Source organism: Stenella coeruleoalba (assembly GCF_951394435.1).
Source record: "Stenella coeruleoalba genome assembly, chromosome: 21".
Lineage (NCBI taxonomy): Eukaryota > Metazoa > Chordata > Mammalia > Artiodactyla > Delphinidae > Stenella > Stenella coeruleoalba.
In genome coordinates, this window is record NC_137167.1 from 15,885,221 (window position 1) to 15,905,461 (window position 20,241).

Sequence of the window (20,241 nt, forward strand, 5' to 3'; positions counted from 1 at the left end):
GAAATGCTAAGTTGACATTTGAGAAAACTCCGAAATAATACTTTGTTCTCTGTTACTACAGAGCTCGCACTGTACAGCATACGAAAACAGTGATCTGATATTAAGTCACTATTACAATTTTGAAATCACAGATGTTGCTGACACATCGTAAGTCAGTAGTTGAAAGTACTTCAAATGACCTTTTGAAATATGGGTTCAATCTATAATTGCAATTTTTTCCCCCTCAAACCAGATTTGGTGACATTTCCACCACTCTCCTACCCCTGTCATTTATGATGAACACAAAAAAAACAAGCCCATAGTTTTCCTTCACTTAGAAAAAAATATTTGCTTATTACTTTTGGTAAAGCCCCCCCATTTACATATTATTAAGTTTGTAACCAATTTCGTAAACTAGTATATTAAAGATAAATCCTCATATTACATAAGAATATATTCTTTTATAGAATAAAATCCAACTAACTCACTAACCACCTAAAAATGTAATGCCTTCAATGCAGTTCCTATAGCACAGATCAATATATTTCTTGTGTCCAGCTAGTGAATAAGAATTCTTTCCTAATAAAATATAATTTTTAAACCAACCGAACTGTAGTTTGATTTTCTAAATGTAGCACATCTTCTAAAAGTTCTTTAAAGCAGTTCTCTTGAAAGTTCTTTTTTTTCCTTGATCTCTGGAGGATTTCTAAGTTCTGTGAAGCTGTATGTTTTTCAGATTTCTTTCTTTCCCTCCTCTTTCATTCTGTTTCTTTTTCTTTTTTTTTTAACTCTTTCCCCCGGACAGGAAGTTGAGGGTGGTGATCTCATCTGGATCTTTCCCAATCTCAGAAAGTGGTCTTTTCAAAAGGATTCCTGATCGTAGACTTGTTCCTGATTTTATTTTTCAGATAATTGTGTCAATAAATGAGTTCTAAATTTTTTTTCCTCCTCCTTCCCCATAGCTGTAAAATCACCAAGCAACTCCATTGAGACTAATTACTAGGCTCTTAGAGAAACAAGTATTATCTCTTTGTTCACTGAAACTGCACTGTGTCTTCCTGACAGGGGCGGGGGCTGGAGCTGGGGGTGCACAGGGACAAGCCCTCTGGTCCACAGGCCCTGGACTCCCTGGCATCAGTGTGCCCTATGCTAGTACTGTTGGACCCACTTTTGCAGCACAGAGAAGTTTCTGAAAGCTTGCTGTTATGATTTCCCTTTCCCATCCGGTCTAAAGAGTGGCTTCTTTGATTTTCAGAAAAGGGAAATGTTATGAAAAAACTGCTTCCTGTGAATAAGCATAATAAAGGTAGAAAGATACAAATGCCACAGAACATCCTCTATAAAAAGATTTTTATGCACAGCTCTTTTTATAAGTTTATGAGTAGGAGGACTGCCTGGGGAACACCCCCTCCACTCACCCAACATGTGCCTGGAATGCCATCCTGATTCCATTCTGCCTATTCCTGAACCGACCCATTTTTCCATGAAACTGAAATGACTTCCCCCCTCTGGAATTTCCCCAGATGATTCTGCTCACTGCTGAAGGATTAGCACCTAGGGCAGTGCTTGGAAGGTATTGAGCACTTAATAAAGATTGTCAAGCACATGAACAAATGAATCCCAATAGCCAGTGAGGTTGCCCTACCCTGAGAAGTACTGTCTGTGTCCTTTGCAGATTTTAAAGGTATGTTGCTTTGTATTCATTTACATCTAAACAGGTCTATCTGTCTAATTGCCTCACAGCATTTAAAGGGTTGTTTCTTCTCTTCTTAGCAAATTTTTAACTCTCATAGCTCCTTGTGAAGTGCCTTGTGAAGCTCCTTGTGAAGTTCATGATAAAAGCTCAGCTAATGTTGGTTGTCTAATTAATAGATTTCCATAATGATTTTCCTCAGGCTCACGGTAAATGTTCTATGCATCTATTCATTTAGTCATCATGACAGTTATTTAGACCTCATTATGGGCTGGAGTTACAAAGGCAAACAAAAAATGGTCTTTACCTTGAGGATCTAATCTCCTAGGGTAGGGACAAAGTTAATAAACATTGACAGTTCAAGGTCACAAGTGTCAGTCTAATGGTAAGAGAGTACAGCTGTGGGAGTGTAAGGTTCTGAGATGGAACACAGTATGGGTTAGGAGACACTTGGGGAGGTGGTGATGTGGATCAAATTTAGGGGGACAAGGAGACACTTTCCTCCTGTGTTTCCTGCTGGTACATTTCTGCTATTCAAAGGGTAAAAATGATCACTACTAGTAAGGAGTAAATGTCTGAGACTAAGGCCAGGCATACCTCGGAATCATAACGATACAGCAAACACTACTGCTGTGAGGGCTAATACTAAAGACAGATTCCTTTCTTCTGCGGAACTATGGTGGTTCATGCTTCACAGTGTGAGGGAAAAACAGGTTCCTACGGCTATAAAAATATGTGTAGAAACAACGCGATGATGGAAACTACCATGCCAGTGAATTAGTTTCCCATGTCAATGTGTCTCGGGATGGTTTCACCACCTCTTTATGTGAAGATCCAGCACTTGGGTCCACACAGTATTTCTCAACATTTAAATACATGTACAGTCATCTCCCTCTACCTCTTTAACAAACATTCACATCTTCAGCCTCTCCCTGCCCTTCCCCTTCAACCCCTGCCCTGCCCACGGCATGCCTCTGCCTTCGGGTGGTAAACGCTATGTATCCTGTCACTCTCCATCAGGCCAGATTTTTGTAGCGTTTATCTCCTATAGTTTTTAATAACAATAAATGAAAAAACAATAGTTGTTTGTCCCTTATTCAAATATAAAATTATATTTAGTACTGATTTCAAACTACACATGGTCCTTTAAAGAGGGCATTTCCCCCAACCCTGCTTAACACCTTGCAAAATGTTATATTCAGTCTCCTTTTTTCTGCAGTTTAAGGAGCAAGTTCACTGACTTACCCAAGATCACAGAGCTAGTTAGTGGTAGAGCTGGGACGAGCCTCACCTCTTCCCTCTGACACAAGTGCTCTTTTGTCACCCCATGGTATCTTCTGATTTATATACAAGTCAATAGGCATGGTGTGCAAGGCTGCTGCCTGAGACATACTGGGTGACGCTTCTGCATGTCTGGCAGCAACAACTGTAGTGGGGCATTTATCTCTGCTAACATTTAGCTCTTTTTACCTTAGCAATAGTGCAGAGAAAGTCCTGTTGTAGCATTGTTCTTCTTTTACCACCCTGCTCCATATCTGCACTACCAGGGGGAAAGGGGAAAGCCATATCATAGGGTCAGATGGGGCAGAATGAGATTCTTAGTGTCCTTCCACTCCAGCCCTTTCATAGGAGGGCACAGATCTACAACTGCAAAGCCATGGGCTACACAGGCCTTATCATTCAGCAAATATATTTTCAACTTAGAAATATACAAATATACAAATTCTATCCAAATCTATTCAAGATCATTTTAATTAAAAATCTACCAATTCTTCAGCTGTCATTTCATCCTGTAGTCTATAGTAACATATACCACATATGCCAAGAATAATTGAGAAACCCTGAGTCCACCTGGGAACCTTTCTTTTATAACTCAGTTGGCAATCCATCCTGAACAAGACGAATAAAATACCTTTGCCATTCTTGTTCTTATTGCAGATGTATGTGTTCTTTACATCTTGATATAATACCCCTTTAAAGCAGAAGAAATGAACAGGGCTGTAATCAAAGAACTTTACAAGGTGTTGAAGCTCATGCTCTACCCAGAGTCTTTAGAGAAGAGCATTGAACATGTTCTATTAGCTGCTTCTGGAGCTCCCATAACCCTACGGTTTTATTGTTGATCATTATGATGCATAGGTATCATTCGTGCAAAGAATAAAAATAAACCAGAAGTTACTGGCCTCCTTCTTTGTCATTACAGATAACATACAGTTCTAGCAGTTCTGAATTGAAATATCTCAACTATCCAAGATAGCCTCTTATACATTCTTAGAAAAGCAAGCAAAGGAGTTCGGGTGATGTTTTTTATCTGGTTGCCAACATTCAAGGAACTTCACAAAAGACTTATCTAGCATGATAACTTGGTGTGACTGAACATATATTAGGTTTGCCATTCTGTGGGAAAATGATCACTGGAATTTGGGCCTTGATTAGGACCACAGTTTCAGATTCTATTAGTTGCAAAGAAGAATAACTGCTTGGGGGTGATTCTGACCTCTTAGCTATAAGGTAAGAGAGAGGAATCATGGAAAGAGAATGTTTAAAAATAAGACCTGATAGGACATGAATTACTTTCTTCAGATCTATTCAAGAAATAAAAGACTGGGCTTCCCTGGTGGCACAGTGGTTGAGAGTCCGCCTGCCGATGCAGGGAACACGGGTTCGTGCCCCGGTCCGGGAAGATCCCACATGCCCGCGGAGTGGCTGGGCCCGTGAGCCATGGCCACTGAGCCTGCGCGTCTGGAGCCTGTGCTCCGCAACGGGAGAGGCCATAACAGTGAGAGGCCCGCGTAACGCAAAAAAAAAAAAAAAAAAAAGAAAAAAAGAAAAGACTAATTTGATACATTTTCAGAGTACTTGGATATTCACTATTTTGCTTTTCCTATTGATTACTTACAGATATTTGTTTATAAAAAAGCCTTAATTGTGTTTATTTTTGGAGTAGGCCTATTGAAGCTAGTGAATTTGGTAAAGATTTCATGTAGATTAGATAAATTATCTTGATTTCGTGCCTAATTGTCTCCAAATTGGGACTAGTCGTTTCTGGTCTTGAAAAAGAAACATTGCTCTAAAAGCTGTTTAGAGCTATTATTTTTGGTTTATTAGTCTCTGATGAGGAAACAGAAATCTGACATTTTGCTGGATTCCCAGGACCTATGTCTTTAAAGACTGGGATTATCACCCTTCCCCAGAGAGATGTCTGTTAGGGAAAGAGGGCCATCTGGGACTAGAGTGGCAGTTCTATTTGTGGGGACATGAAAGAGCTCAGAAGAGCTAGAAGGAGAAAATGACAGCCAAAATGCTTCCTTCTCTGCAGTCCAAGGGATGAAATAAATCAGAGAGACAAACTACAATAAAGGAGAAAAAAGATGAAATTTGAACACAGTGAAAAGTTTTTCTCCAGAGTCAAGAAAGACTCAAGCTGAAGGCTGAAAGTGAGCAAAAACTCAGCTTCATTGATGTGGGCTGAGGCCTTGGGGCAACTTATAGTGTTGGTGCCAGAGGACACAGAGAATAAAGCTTCCTTAAAGCCCTGAGCACCTTAGGAAGAGAGACCTTTATCATGTCAGTCTGGAGAGCTAGGTGTGTTGTGACCAAGCGCATGGGGTCCAATATCATCTAGACTCACACAAGCGAAAAAGCAACACAGACAAACCAAAGGCAATGGTAGACATTCTTTCTTCTTCACCAACTTAAGGCACTCATGCATCACATTTACCAAATGTTACTTAGAATTAAAGTCATAATCTTTGCCTTTGGGAAGTTTACAACTCAACTAGGGAAAATAGATCTCAAACACAAGGATATAAAACGTGGCAATAAAAATCCCTCTAAATCTGTATGGTTAAAGCACATTCACATTTGCTATCACATTTAAGCATTTCTCCATATTGTACATTAATATATAAATTGATATATGAAACATATCCCATATATGTAAATTATAAAGCATGATATTACAACAATTCCCTCTGAATCCACCATCTCACTCTAGAACTAGAACATTACCAATGATTTAAATCCACTTATATGCTCCTCTTCTATCTTTTCCTTGCCTCCCTCCACTCTTAAGTTTTTTTCATTCCCTTGCTTTTTAAACAATATGTTTTAACTTGCATGTATATGTATGCCTAAATAAGATATTACTTAGCTTTTTTTTGAGCTCTATAAATGTATTGAACTTTACGTAGTTTTCTGAAACTTGCCTTCCTCACTCTGTACATTATTTTACAGACACCCAGTGTTGTGGGTTGAGGTGGTTAATTTACTTTACATCTGCATAATATGCCATTGTGATGATATACCACAATGTATTTATTTTCTTATCAATGAATATTTGAATTTTTCTAGCTTTTTGCTATTACGAGCATTAATGCAATGCACATTCTTGTGCACATTTCTTGGAGGACAAATTCAATATTGATCTAAGGATATATATCTAGGAGTAATATTGGTTATTTCTAGAGTATGTGAATATTTAACTTTAAGATATAATGCCAAATTTTTCTCTAAATTTATTATATCAATTATATTGATACCCAGAATGTATAGGGGTTTCCATTGAGCCTAGTTGACTCTTGACACTTGGTATGTTAGACTTTGTAATTAATGCCAATCTAGAGATGGTAAAGTGGTACATCATTGTGATTTTAATTGTCATTTATCTGACTTGAAAGCACTTTAAGATGCTTCCTTTATACTTTGTTTTGGTAAACAGAATTTCTAAATTTTAATATATTAAATATAGCCATCTTTTCTTATGTACTTAGTGTTTGCTCTATATCATTTATTAACTACTTACTATAGTACCTCAAAGTCACAAGTTTATCTATTTATGCTTTTTAAATATTTCAGGTTTTCTTTTCACATTTAAATCACTAATCCATCCATAATTGTGTGTGTGTGTGTGTGTGTGTGTGTGTGTGTGTGTGTGTGTGTCTGTATGAGAGAGAGAGATGGATTTAATTTTACCTTCTTATATAGATAATCAATTTTCCAGGTATCATTCCCCTTACTTTCAAAAACACCTCTACCTTATAATAAATTTCTATCTACATGGGGTTCTTCTGGGCTTTCTCTTCAGTTCCACTAGTTAATTTGTCTATTCCTTCGTAAGTATTACATTATGTTAATTCAATACCTTTAAAATTTTTTGACATTTGGTGGGTCAGTTCTCTCACCTTGGGCTGCTTCTTCAGTAATCTCTTGGCTATACTCTGTCCAGTGCTTTTCCATATACATTTTGGAATCAGTTTGTAGAGCTTCTTGAAAAACTCTTGAAACTTTGACTTTAATTTCATAGAAACAATGGACCAATTTTGGAAACATTGGTATCTTTACAATATTGAGTCTTTCTATTTGTGAGTATGATGCATCCCTCTACTTATTTAGATCATCTTTAAAATATTTCAATCAAGTTTTATAATTTCCTGTATAAAGCATAACATAAAAAGGTACAACACTTAAAGATTTACTTCTTTGTAACATACTTCTTGTTGCTCTCATAAATGGGAAATTTTAAAATACACATTTTCTAAATTTTTGTGGGTTTCCTAAACTCTTATTCTTTTTAATAATCTGATTGTTTTTGAGGGGATTTCTGAGTAGGCAATGATATCATCTGCAAAAACTCTGATTCTTCCCTCATTGGTACTGATCTCCAGCATAAAATTGAAGACAGGCCATGAAAGTATGTCTGCATTAGAAATACTGTTTGCTGTAGGCTTTTTAAAAGAAACAGATAACACCTTGTTAGTTTAAGACAGTTCTAGGGTGTAATTATCTTCTTAATTAAAGAAACCAAACCATAAATGGATGTTGGATTTTGCCAAATACTTTCTCTGCATCTCTTGAGATGATCATACATTTTTTTCCTCCTTTAACCCATAAAGAAATATTTAAAATGACATACAGAGATTTTCTAATGTTAAAACACCCTTTATTTCTGGGATGAACCCAATTTGGTTAAGATGTTTTATTTTGTTTTATACTGTTGTAGTCTGTGTGCTAATATTTTGTTCAGGTTTTGCATCTGCGTTCCTGAGTGAGATTCATTCTTTCCTATTCCTTGGAAGAGTTTACAAGAGGTTGAAATGATTTGTTTTTTCAGAGCTGACTAGAAATTGCTTGTAAAACCATCTGGGTCTGGTGTTTCCTTTGTAGAAGAATTTTAAAGATGTTTTATTTTTTAAAGTGTTATAAGATTATATTTTTTCTTGGTTAAGTTTAGTTGTTATATTTTCTAGTAATTTGTCTATTTTATCTAATTTTTCAAGTTTATTGACCTAAAGTATTGTATTCTCTAATTAATCTTTATCAATCATTATATTCTACTTTCTAATATTATTTGTGAATTCTCTCTTTCTTTCTTGATTTGATAGAAGTTTTGGTATATTTATTTTTCAGTTTTCCAAATAATCAACTTTTTGTTGTCGATGCTTCCAATTTTATATTTGCTTTTTTCCTTAATTTTTGTTTTTGTCTTAATTATTTCTTTTCTTTACTTTTATTGAGTTTATATTATTCTTTTTTTACTCCTTAATACACCTGCCTCAGTATCTTTCAGCTTTTCTTCTTTTATAAGACTCTTGATTTTGCTTTTTAATTCAATTCCATACTCTTTTTTATCCTAAAACTATTAAAACATACAAAAATAATTGTGCAAAGCAGTAACACACTAATACTGAGGGGAGGCAGAACCAGGATGTGATCAGGGGTTTTGTTCTTGTAGAAGCAACTGTTGTTTTTAAAGAATATGTGGAATTCAGTCACATGTGTACTACTTCTCATATTTTCCTAGTACCACCAACCCTTGCCAATATCAGTTCCCAGGAGTCAGATCATTATCATCAAGTTACTCTAAACAGTATGAAATTAATGCATACTCTTGCATAGGAATTCATTTATTTGTCTCCTTTGTGACAGATTTTGTGATAATAATTTTCCATACTTAGGTCTCATTGTTACTTCAACCCTACAGATAGATACAACTAACAGATTAAATAACTTCCTCAGCATCACCATCTAATATGTGGTGAGATCCAAGAATCAAGCTGGATATTTGAATTTTTCCAGAATCGAGTCTCTTATACTTTCTACCTTTTATTAATTTTGTGCAGCAACAATGCTTTCTAGGAGTGTGAGAATACTGGACAGTGATTATAGTCTGAAGAATAGCACTGACTTTTAGATTTCCATAGGCCCATTTTCCAATGAATAGGTCAAAGAGTAAAACTTCCTTTCTTTTCAATTTTGTAAATAAACAAGTCTTGGAAGTTCTGGGAGTCATTTATATTTTAAATAAAGCCTTAAAAAATAAGATTAATATTGCTTTTCTAAAAAAATCCTATGTATTCCATTAGAATTGGGTTTTCACATTAATGCCTGGTCCTAGAGCCCATACCATGGCTAGAATAATGGGCTTTGGAGCCCTAACTCACTGAGTTCTGAATAATAGCTCTGATACCTAATTGCTCTGTGACCCAGAAGTATGTTCCTTATTTGTCAACTCCTCAGTTTTTTTTATTTATTTTTTTTTTTGCGGTACGCGGGCCTCTCACTGTTGTGGCCTCTCCCGTTGCGGAGCACAGGCTCCAGACGCGCAGGCTCAGCGGCCATGGCTCACGGGCCCAGCCGCTCCGCGGCACGTGGGATCCTCCCGGACCGGGGCACGAACCCGCGTCCCCTGCATCGGCAGGCGGACCCTCAACCACTGCACCACCAGGGAAGCCCAACTCCTCAGTTTTTTCATCTACCACTTTGTACCTACTTTGTAAGTTGTGATGATTAAATGAGGTAATGCACATAAAGAGTGGATCTGGTGCTAGCACATAGTTAATGCTCAAATTATAGGAATTACAGGTATTTGCAAAGGTAAAGTATATATAGGCAGTGTAATTTTCCATATCCTGAAAGTTTTATTGAAATTTGTATTTGGAGGCTAAGATTAACATGAACTATTTCAATAAGAAATGATTGATAGATATTACTGAAATATGTAACCTATCTAATTTGGCATGATTTTGACCTTCTAAACAACTTTAGTTGTTGAAGTTGCATGTCTAGAGAAGTGATATTGCTTTGCTAAGATCTATACAGACATCTAAACAGTCTAAAGCTCTTGAGTTTTCCTGAAGGAAAAGTATAATTTTTGAAGAAAATTAAATATATAAGCAACTCTAGTTTCTATTCACCAGAATAGTGGTATAATAGCTCAATATTGTAGAACATCCAGACAGGGCAGCTTATTTTGTATAAAAAGTGGCAACTGGATTTCCCTTGATTGTTGTTTATAGAAAGCACTGCCTAACAATAAATCCACTTGTGTTCAGCCACCCATCCAACCTCATTTTTTTTCCCTTAGTGAACAAAGTTACTTCCTCTTGTGGAAGAATTTAATATGACATTTGAATAAAATAATCCTTTGATACAGCTGAAAAAGAGGAAAGCACATTTGTCTTATCTGACTACATCACTTAAAAGTGATTCAGAAAAAAAGTAATTTATTGCGCAAGGGACTTTTATTTTTATTTTATTTTATTATTTGAGCATAAAGTGCTAGGTGACTATTCCAATGGCCATTTAGTATAAAGAATGCCTTTCAGTAAAGTCCCTGGAATGCTCCTGGCGGATTCCCTTACCACTTCCACTCTCACCCACTTCTCTGGGTGACATCAGCTTGGGGCCGCTTGGGGCCTTTCCCCAGAAGATCTCAGGGCTGAGGGGCAGTCATGGGACTCTCTCACTCTGGGACCATAAAAGTCCCAAAAGTTTCTTAGCTGACACCCTTTAAAAAATTAAGGCCTGGGGGCTTCCCTGGTGGCGCAGTGGTTGAGAGTCCGCCTGCCGATGCAGGGGACACGGGTTCATGCCCCGGTCCGGGAAGATCCCACATGCCGCGGAGCGGCTGGGCCCGTGAGCCATGGCCGCTGAGCCTGCGCTTCCGGAGCCTGTGCTCCGCAACGGGAGAGGCCACAACAGTGAGAGGCCTGCGTACCGGAAAAAAAAAAAAAAAAAAAAAAATTGAGGCCTGTGGAAAACCTATGCGCGGAAAGTCTGTTTCTATTTCAGTTGTGTATCAGTTAAGATGGAAAAATTTTAAAGTCCACACAGATGGTAAATAAATTTCTGCTACATGAGACAGTTCCTGGAATAAGGCAATTTTCTCAAATAACACGTGCCAACTTATTTTTTCAGTGGGACTTATTTTTAACTTTCCCAGGGAAAGGTTGAGAGGCTGGGAGCAGTGTCCTTCACCTTAGGAATCCTAGTCTTCTTCCAGAAGAAACTAAGGCTGTTCGCACTACAGACTTACATGTACGTAAGACAGACACATATATTAAGTGAAGGGAGTGGTTGTTCATTTTCTTGGGAGAGGGAAATGAGAGAGGTAATGAGAAGATGGAAATTTTGCAGAAATATTTACGTTTTCATTCAATGTTTAGTTTTCTATAACTTTCTCCAAACAGTATTAAATTAATTCATATTCCTGCATAGGAATTCCTTAACTGTCTTGAACGAATGGCCATTAATCCTTAGGAATGCTTTACCCGCTGTTAGACTTGGCCTGTCCCCAGAAATCTTCAGCATTCGTCTCCTAGGACACAGTTGTACTCCCCTAATGGTTTGCTGGGTCAGGCTTCACTGGGAAAAGCATCCCTGAGCTGCAACTGGCAGGGAAGGCGTGTGTCTTAAACAAAACTACGCCATTTGCTAAAGGGTTCCCTATTCAGAAAAAACACAAAGATTGACTATTGAAAAATTACATTGTGTTGTAAACATACTGATGGTTTTAATGGGTATTACAGCAGAGTGCTAAGTACACAGCCTTTACAAATTCAAATGTATTAACTTTACTTTTTTCCTTTCGGTAAAACCTTTCACTCAGCACTACAAAGGGTCTATCAATCAATCAATCAATCAGTATTTACTGAATGCCTGAATACTAGTCACTATAGGAGTAAGGAAAAAAGAAAAACCTGTCTCTACCTTAAAGAGGTTATAATTGAAGAGATAAATACAGGCGTACCTCATTTTACTGCGCGTCGCCTTATTGTGCTTTGCAGATATAGCATCGTTTTTTTAACAAACTGAATATCTGTGGTAACGCTGCGCGGAGCAGTCTCTCGGCACCATTTTCCCAATAGCACCCGCTCACTTCGCGCCTCTGTCGCGTTTTGGTAATTCTCGCGATATTTCACGTTTACATTACTATTATATCTGTTACGGTCATCTCTGATATTTTATATTGCTATGGTAATAGTTTTGGCATTTTTTTAGCTATAAAATATTTTTAAATGAAGGTATGTACTTTTTTTTTTAGACATAGTGCTATTGCACGCTTAAAAGACTACACTATAGTGTAAACATAACCTTTTTTTTTTTTTCTTTTTGTGGTACGCGGGCCTCTCACTGTTGCGGAGCACAGGCTCCGGATGCGCGGGCTCAGCGGCCATGGCTCACGGGCCCAGCCGCTCCCGGCATGTGGGATCCTCCCGGACCGGGGCAGGAACCCGTGTGCCCTGCATTGGCAGGCGGACTCCCAACCACTGCGCCACCAGGGAAGCCCTAAACATAACTTTTATAGGCACTGGGAAACCAACAAAGTCATGTGATTAGCTTCATTGCAATATTTGCTTTATTGCAGTGGTCTGGAACCGAACCTGCAGTATCTCTGAGGAACCACCAAGGGCCAGACTATGTGATGCTGAACACTGGAGTGTGGAGCACAGGATAATATGCTGACCTGGTATGTGAAAAGAGATACTGCTAGGGACCGAATATTTGTGCGCCCACCCCCAATTCATACACTGAAGTCCTGATCCCTAGTATGATGACATTAGGGGTGTGGGAGGCTATGGGAAGTATAGGTATCCATGGCTTTTCAAAAGTTTGATTTGCAGAACTTCGCTTTTAAGAAAGGCCTATATTAGTACCTGTTTTCACTAACTGAAAGAAATCGGAAGAAGATTTTTGCTTTTATGAAAAAAGGCAAAAAGTGAAGATAGTTTTCAGTATTGGTTTTGCAACCATTATAGAGGCTCCCAGAGCAGTGGAATGGCACTGCCAAGCTCCTTCCCCAGGAACTACACTCAGCATCTCAGCATCACACCCCACAGCTCTGAATTGTGCCTGTGAGCATCTGTGTTTTATCTCGATTTATTTTGTGCATCCATTAGCAAGATGTGCCCTAAGGTAATCGCTTCTTTGCTTTATGCCATTTTGGTTTAGGAAAGGTTTCATAGAAATGCTCTACTTTCCTATAGTGGGGAAACCTATAATTAGGTTTAAATCAGGGATCCTCAACCCCAGGGCTGTCCCTGGCCTCTTAGGAACTGGGCTGCACAGCAGGAGGTGAGTGGCGGGCGAGTGAGTACAGCTTCATCTGCCTCTCCCCATAGCTTGCATTACTGCCTGAACCATCCCCTTGCCGCCGGCCTCGGTCTGTGGAAAAATTGTCTTCCACGAAACCGGTCCCTGGTGCCAAAAATGTTGGGGACCGCTGGTTTAAATAACATCATGAGTTTGGAGCCCCCATGATGGTACTAGCATCCTCATAAAAAAAGAAAGAGACACCAGAGCTGAGCTTCCTCTCTCCACCATGTAAGGACACAGTGAGAGGGTGGCCATCTGAAAGCCAGGAGGAAACACTTCACCAGAATCCAGTCATGTTGGCACCCTGATCTCAGACGTCTTGCCTCCAGAATTGTGAGAAAACAAATGTCTATTGTTTAAGCCACCCAGCCTATGGTATTTCGGTCAGCAACCTGAGCAGACTAAGACAGACACCCAGTGCTCAGGTGACATCTCTGAGTAAAGCATCCACATGTAATAGGAAGATGGATTTTTGAAAGATAATTTAAAAAAAAATAAATTTATTTATTTTTGGCTGCATTGGGTCTTCGTTGCTGTGCGTGGGCTTTCTCTAGTTGCAGCGAGCGGGGCCTCCTCTTTGTTGTGGTGCATGGGCTTCTCATTGCAGTGGCTTCTCTTGAAGTGGAGCACGGGTTCTAGGTGTGTGGGCTTCAGCAGTTGTGGCATGTGGGCTCAGTAGTTGTGGCACGTGGGCTGTAGAGCGCAGGCTCAGTAGTTGTGGTACATGGCCTTAGTTGCTCTGTGGCATGTGGGATATTCCCTGACCAGGGCTTGAACCTGTGTCCCCTGCATTGGCAGGATTCTTAACCACTGAGCCACCAGGGAAGTCCCTGAAAGAGAATTTTTAAGTTCTTTTTTTGTGACAATGAAACTTCTCAGTTTCAATGACAACTTTGTGTGCTTGTGAGAGATAAATTTAATGCTTGAAAGTAAACACTGACAAATAAGCAATCATTACATTGAGACACAAACACAATTTACTAACAAACAAGTATGTTGGGGATTAGAGAAGTGAGGAGCTGGGAGGAATGTGCAGGTTTCTAATTCAACGCCCTCCCTTGAATAATGAGGACGCAAGCCTGAGGAGGGGACAGATTTGCTCAGAGGTGCTTTCAGAGGTGTTGTCAACACTCTTCCTCGAGCTAACTCTGTGTCCCCTCCATTATAACATAAGAAGCAACAACAGATTCATTGTTGCTGTTTGTAGTATGTATGTGAAAATATGTGAATCTGGCTTCCTGAGAATAAAATACCTCTGAGATTCATTCCCTGATTTTTTTTCTCTGTTTTCTTTCATTTGGTCACTAAGTTTCCTGTGATTTTACACTAAATCAAAGGGCAATTGAATAAGAACGTATTTTGTGAGTGATATAATTATAATGGCCTTTTTAATAGACAAAGAAGACCACACTATAATTTCAGTTTTAAATTTCTTAGTATTTGTAGCTAGTTTTCTTTTTTTGACTTACGTTGTATCAGGGTTGAATTCGTTTAAAACTGCCTTTAAAAGGTGTTTTTGACAGTACAGTACAGATATCTTAATAATTAAAGTTTGTTTCTGAAAATCTTTACTCTGGAAAAAAACCTTGATTTTCCATTTTTGTTCAAAAAGACTTGAGTCTTCTGACTTTGGAGGGCCCAGCAAAAGGCCATCTTTCCTATCAGGTCTTTGGTTAAAAAATAGTGGTTCAAATAATGAATTTCCTGTTATTGTTAGCATGTGCCCAGAAGCCATGGAGACTTTTGGACATACTTAGTGAATTAAAGAATGAAAGTGAATAAAAGACTCTATTATGAATAGCAACCATAGAAAATAAAGATTATAAACAGTACTAGTTTCATGATGAAAAGAAAGACATAAGTGTAACCACAGAATCCCTTCCAGGGATGGGGAGACTCCTGGGTGTATTTCAGCCCTGAGGGTAAATTGGAAGAAATAACAAACCCTGAGGCTTCTTCTTAGAAGAACATACTAAGGACTGAGGTCAGTGATCAACAAGTGTTGGGTACCTGGGGTTAAGAATTGAGTTTGTGATGTGAAAGAGACAAGGATGTCATCTTGGAAAACTAATTAGCAAGAGTGAAATGATGTGGACTCTAAAAAGAGAATGAACTTACACTCTCATCATTTCCTTCAACCCCATATTTTCTGTCATTGCCACATGCTTGGGTCTTTATTTCATAATCAGCTCTCCACTGAATTACAAATGGGTGACACAGAAACTTCTACAAGAATCAGTTCTCAGTACATTTATTATTTCCCAGGGAATCAGAAAAGTGAGTAGGTTGCCTCTTGGAACAAAAGAAGCTGTAGGAGTGAATTGTGATGTGGAAACGTATCCATTTAAAAGCAGTAAGCATTTATACTTTTTGAACTTTAAATAGAATGAGAAATTATTTTAATATTACTTCAGCAACCTAATTGCTTTGCAAATCATTTACTGCTTTGTGAATGTTGGTTCTTCCATGGCTTTCTGTGAACATACAGTTTTAAGAGCTTTATTTTTATGATGGTTTTAAAACATTATACCAGTTATCCACAGCTGAATCTCTGTCCAAGCAATTGGATTGAGGTTTCAAAATATTAGCAAAATTAAATACATAAGCAAATATAGTCTAATAATTTCAACAGAATTTTCTTATGCCTCGAAGAAGTTTAAATTTAGAGGAGACAAAGAATATTTTCATTTTTACATACACATCCATGCCACGGTTTTTTTTAGGATGGCTCGTTCATAAGTCAAATAAGTAATCTGTCACCTAAATGGGACACTTCAGAGTGAAAGTGGGAGCTAAGCAGGCAGGATGTGGGGACAACGGCATAACCAGAGCAGCCGGACCAACCAGGATGAACAGTCACTGTGTTAACGGAGAATGTACCATGAGAGCTGCAGTTATAAATGTTTTTCCTTCAAGTTTTTTTAATTTCTTGAAGATAATGACAGTAACTTATTCATCTTTGGTTATCTGGCAACTAATAAAAATGCTCAAATGTTATATGGTAAAAAAATGCTAAATGAATAAATTAATGATTGAGTAAATTAACAAAATTATATGTTCATGCAATTATAATTTTATTGTGGAATACACGCCTTCGTGTATGTGAAATCAAAGAGTAAAACATCAGAGTCAAGGACATGAGAAGACAGCATAGTGAGTATTTCTTTTCCCCTTCTTCCATAGTAAGGGAAGCTGTGTTTTTCTCCTACATCAACCTTACTGAAATTGGAGACAGTTCTGTAGTCAGTTGTGGATGGGGGAGTACAGACTCATTCGTTTGTCCACCAGCCCATCTATCCATCTATCCATACATTCACTAGACAACTTCCTGTTTTTCACTATCCCACATTGGTCACTGAGGCTACACCGGGGAAACACATATTCTCTGCCCTCAGTGAGCATATATATACCACCAAATGAGGGCATTTGTTAGGTTCGTCTGCAAACAAGATGAAAAAAAATATTAATCTTCATTCATTTTACTTCTTTCCTCAATGAAGACATTTTCAGGATGGAGGGAGGAAGATAATAGCTTTGGGAACTTAAAGAAAGTGGAATGAGTGTGGAACATTTAAGTGGTAAATGCTGGAGTGAGGCAAGTTAAGTGTATAGAGTAACTGCTAAGAGACTCTAAGAGCCCATGGTGGCCAAAGAGCATGGATCTGTAGTGTTTCTATAGGACTCATTAGAGTAGTGAGAATAGGCTTAACCTTTTAACAAGGACTAAATACAGAGGGCTTTAAAATACAAGCTGGGGGATATGATCTTTTCTGATAAAAACCAAGATTGGATTAGGTTTGTTTGTTTTAATGAAGGGAAATCACCTGGTGATGATGTTTTCTTAGGAAGGTTAAATCTGATTATACTATGTAGAATGTGCTAGTATAAGAGAAAGAAATGGATCCAGGGAGATAGCAAGGAATTTATTATAGTACCTTTTCATGCTGATATGCATGTGGATAAGGTAGACCCACGAGAACTGGTCACACATAAGTGATATATTCCTACAAGAATCACAGAGAGATCAAACCGGCCACCTAGTCTAACCAATTTTCCTTCGCCACACTAGGAAAGGCTAACCAAAATCACTGTATCTTTAAGAAAAATCAGTAGCAGGGAAACAGACCACTGCACAAAAGGAAATAATTCAGGAAATACCACCAACACATTAACAACCTCAAAACCTCACATGAAATTGTTTCCATAATTGGTATTCTCAGAGAGATTTGAGAGAATGTCGCATCTATAAAACATGAACATGTTACCAGCAAAGAGAACATGTTACAGTTCAAGGACATCACTCCTAGAGCGGCCTCCTCTCCTGTATCAATGATGTTTCCTCTACTGGGTCATTTCTATCAGCTTCCAAATACGATGTCCAAATATCTCCCATTAAAATTTTTAAAAAAATCTCTCTTGACACTACATCCTCCTCTTTCTTCATGTTCTTTTACAGCAAATATTGAATCATTACTTAATAGTTGGCTTTGCTCACTTTCTTCAATTACCATCCTCCCTTTTGCTCTCAACCTCACTGAAAGCAAGCATCTGTTCCTACCCAGACTGCTACAAACAAGCTGGCCAATGGACTTTACGTTGTTCAATGCCAAATTTCTCCTTGATCAACCCATAGCATTTTAAAAGTTTGATTTCCCTCTTCTTTTAGAGTCAGCTTCTTTACATGGCTTCTAGGCTCCTACTCTTCGATTCTTTTCCTTCATTTGTTCAGCTCACTCCTTAGTTGGTTTATTTTATGCTTCCTTACACTAGAAACTAAGTCCTTGTGAGAGAAGATATTATTTTGTATCCCTCACATCCAGAAGAGTGCTTTGTACATAGTAAGTGCTCAATAACTGTTTATGGACTAGGTGATTGAGTTAAAACAGAAAAAGAGCTATGTAAGTTAAAAATATAACCTAAACAATAAATAGTTTAATGGATAGTGAATAATAAAATGGATACATCTGAAGACCAAGCTGCTGATCTGGTAAATAAAGCAAAACATAAATAAAGCAAAAAATACAAATAAATGTCAAATAAGAGATGGAAGTTAAGAGACTTAGATACAGGTTATTCAAAAACATCTAATAGGAATTCTGGGCAGAAACAACAGAAACAATGGGAGATTACATCCTGATAAATTTTTATATCTTCAAGGATAAAGAAGATATCTTTAAAACATTCAGAGACTTGAAAGCAAAAACAAAAAACAAGTTAACACTGTGATGTAGATCTTCACAGTTTAAATACAGGGTCACAGGAAAGTTGAGGAATGCCATCAACTAAGCCTAGAATTCTAAACCTGTTTACTCATTAAAATGTGGGCAAAATAATGATTCTTATGGATGTAAAAGAACTTAAAAAATATGTACCCTATGTGATGAAGTTTTTCAAAGAGATATGTCAACCATAAAGTAAATAAGAAAAATAAAGAACATAGATAGAAGACAGTTGTGTGACACAGAAAATGGAAACAAAGTAGGAGAAATTTAAAAGAAAATCTATTAGACCTTGGTGTCTGAGTGATCCCCCTTTTATAATATAGGCTATATCTGCTTCTCTGTGGGTCCAATTTCACTGTTTTTTTCTTGAGTGAATATTTACATATAATACAGCCTTTTATGGATTTTGAATTTTTATAATTAAGCTATAGATGAAGCATGGAACAATTAATTACAGTCACAAGAGAGAAGATATATGTTAAAGTCTTGAAACTCTAGAAATAATATTATTAACAAAAATTAAAAGACAGAGTAGGGGAGAACAGACAGACCAATGGATATGCACTAATTTTCTAAACTTTTGAAATGGTAATACAATAAGTATTATTTAAAATGGATAAATCAACAAATAGAGGAAATAAGCATTTTATTTAGCAGGCATATTCATGAAGGCAGATACTAGAACATAAATAATGAAATAAAAATGATATAAATAAATAAATAGCATAAATAATAAAACTCAGTTGGTGCCGGGGAGAAGCTTTGAGCTAGTATGAAAATGCTAAATTCTATTGAAATGTATGTTTTTGGTGATAGAAAATGTGTCAGCCCACAGTTCTAGTCCATTACATCAACAGTCCTTGGCATAACATCAGCAGTTGTTATAGGGTGGACTGTGGCTCCCTTCACCCTACAAATTCATATGCTGAAAATCTATGACGTTATACTGGAGGAGGGTGAGCCTCCACTCCAATACAAGTATCCTTATAAAAAGAGGAAATATGGACACACACACACACACACACACACACACACACACACACACACAGCACCATTAGAACATAAAGGCAGAGATCAGGTGTTTATACAAATCAAGCAGCACTAAAGATGACCAGCAAACCACCAGAAGCTAGGAGAGAGGCATGCAACAGGCTCCCCATAGCAGTCACCTGAAGGAACTAACTCTGCAGACACCTTGAGCTCAGACTTCTAGTCTTCAGAACCGTGACAATAAATTTCTGTTGTTTGAGCGCATAGTTTAAGGTCCTTTGTTATAACGGCAAAAGAATATTTGTTAAATATACAAATAAAATACCTCATCTTTCACAAATGGACATCATAAACTCTGTGTCATGTCATTAATTAATAACTATAACTAATAGCTTGTATTTATAGTCATATAGGTAATGAACCAGAATTGGAAACAGTTAATGATTGTAGCCTTTGAAAAAATGAGACTAAATCAGGAAATGTAATTTTTCATTTTATACTTTATTTTGGCCATGTGCATGTATCACTTACATAATAAAAGGATAGTTGATTAATAAACCAATGTTATCTTACTGAAAGCATCCTTTTTGTGAGTTAAACGGTGAGGCAGTTTAAATCTTGGAATTAATTCAGGAATTTTGACTTCATATAATTACTTGTGGAAAGCATGCTATTTCTCAAACAAAATTAGGCATATTTTATGTAGAAAAGTCCTCATATTATTCGCTATAGTTTACAGTTATTTTTAATTACAATTTCCTAAGAGCTATCAGGTAGTATTAAAGATAAGGAAATATAGTGTGAGGTGATTAAGTGATTTAATTGGAACAAGAAGACAGTGAAAAGAGCAGTTTTAACTATTACTGTGCGCTAAGATAATGCTTGAAATACCGTGCTCGTCTCCACTCAATCACTCATTCTACAGAAGTCTAATAAGTGCACACTATTTTAGACAGGCATATGCTAGGCGTGATGAGAGAA

At 37.5% G+C, this 20,241-nt stretch overlaps 1 protein-coding gene across 3 annotated transcripts in view; it reads right to left on the reverse strand.

Moving 5' to 3' along the window:
- DLC1 (DLC1 Rho GTPase activating protein) overlaps positions 1-20,241 on the reverse strand; it is a 401,830-nt gene that overhangs the window by 353,827 nt on the left and 27,762 nt on the right. The window contains exon 1 of one of the 3 annotated variants that reach the window (XM_079908970.1): positions 11,703-11,888. The exons of the other annotated variants lie outside the window; for them this stretch is intronic. The gene's annotated coding sequence lies outside the window, so the exon portion shown is untranslated. Of the gene's footprint in view, positions 1-11,702; positions 11,889-20,241 lie in introns of those variants that run through there. 3 annotated transcript variants of the gene reach the window in all.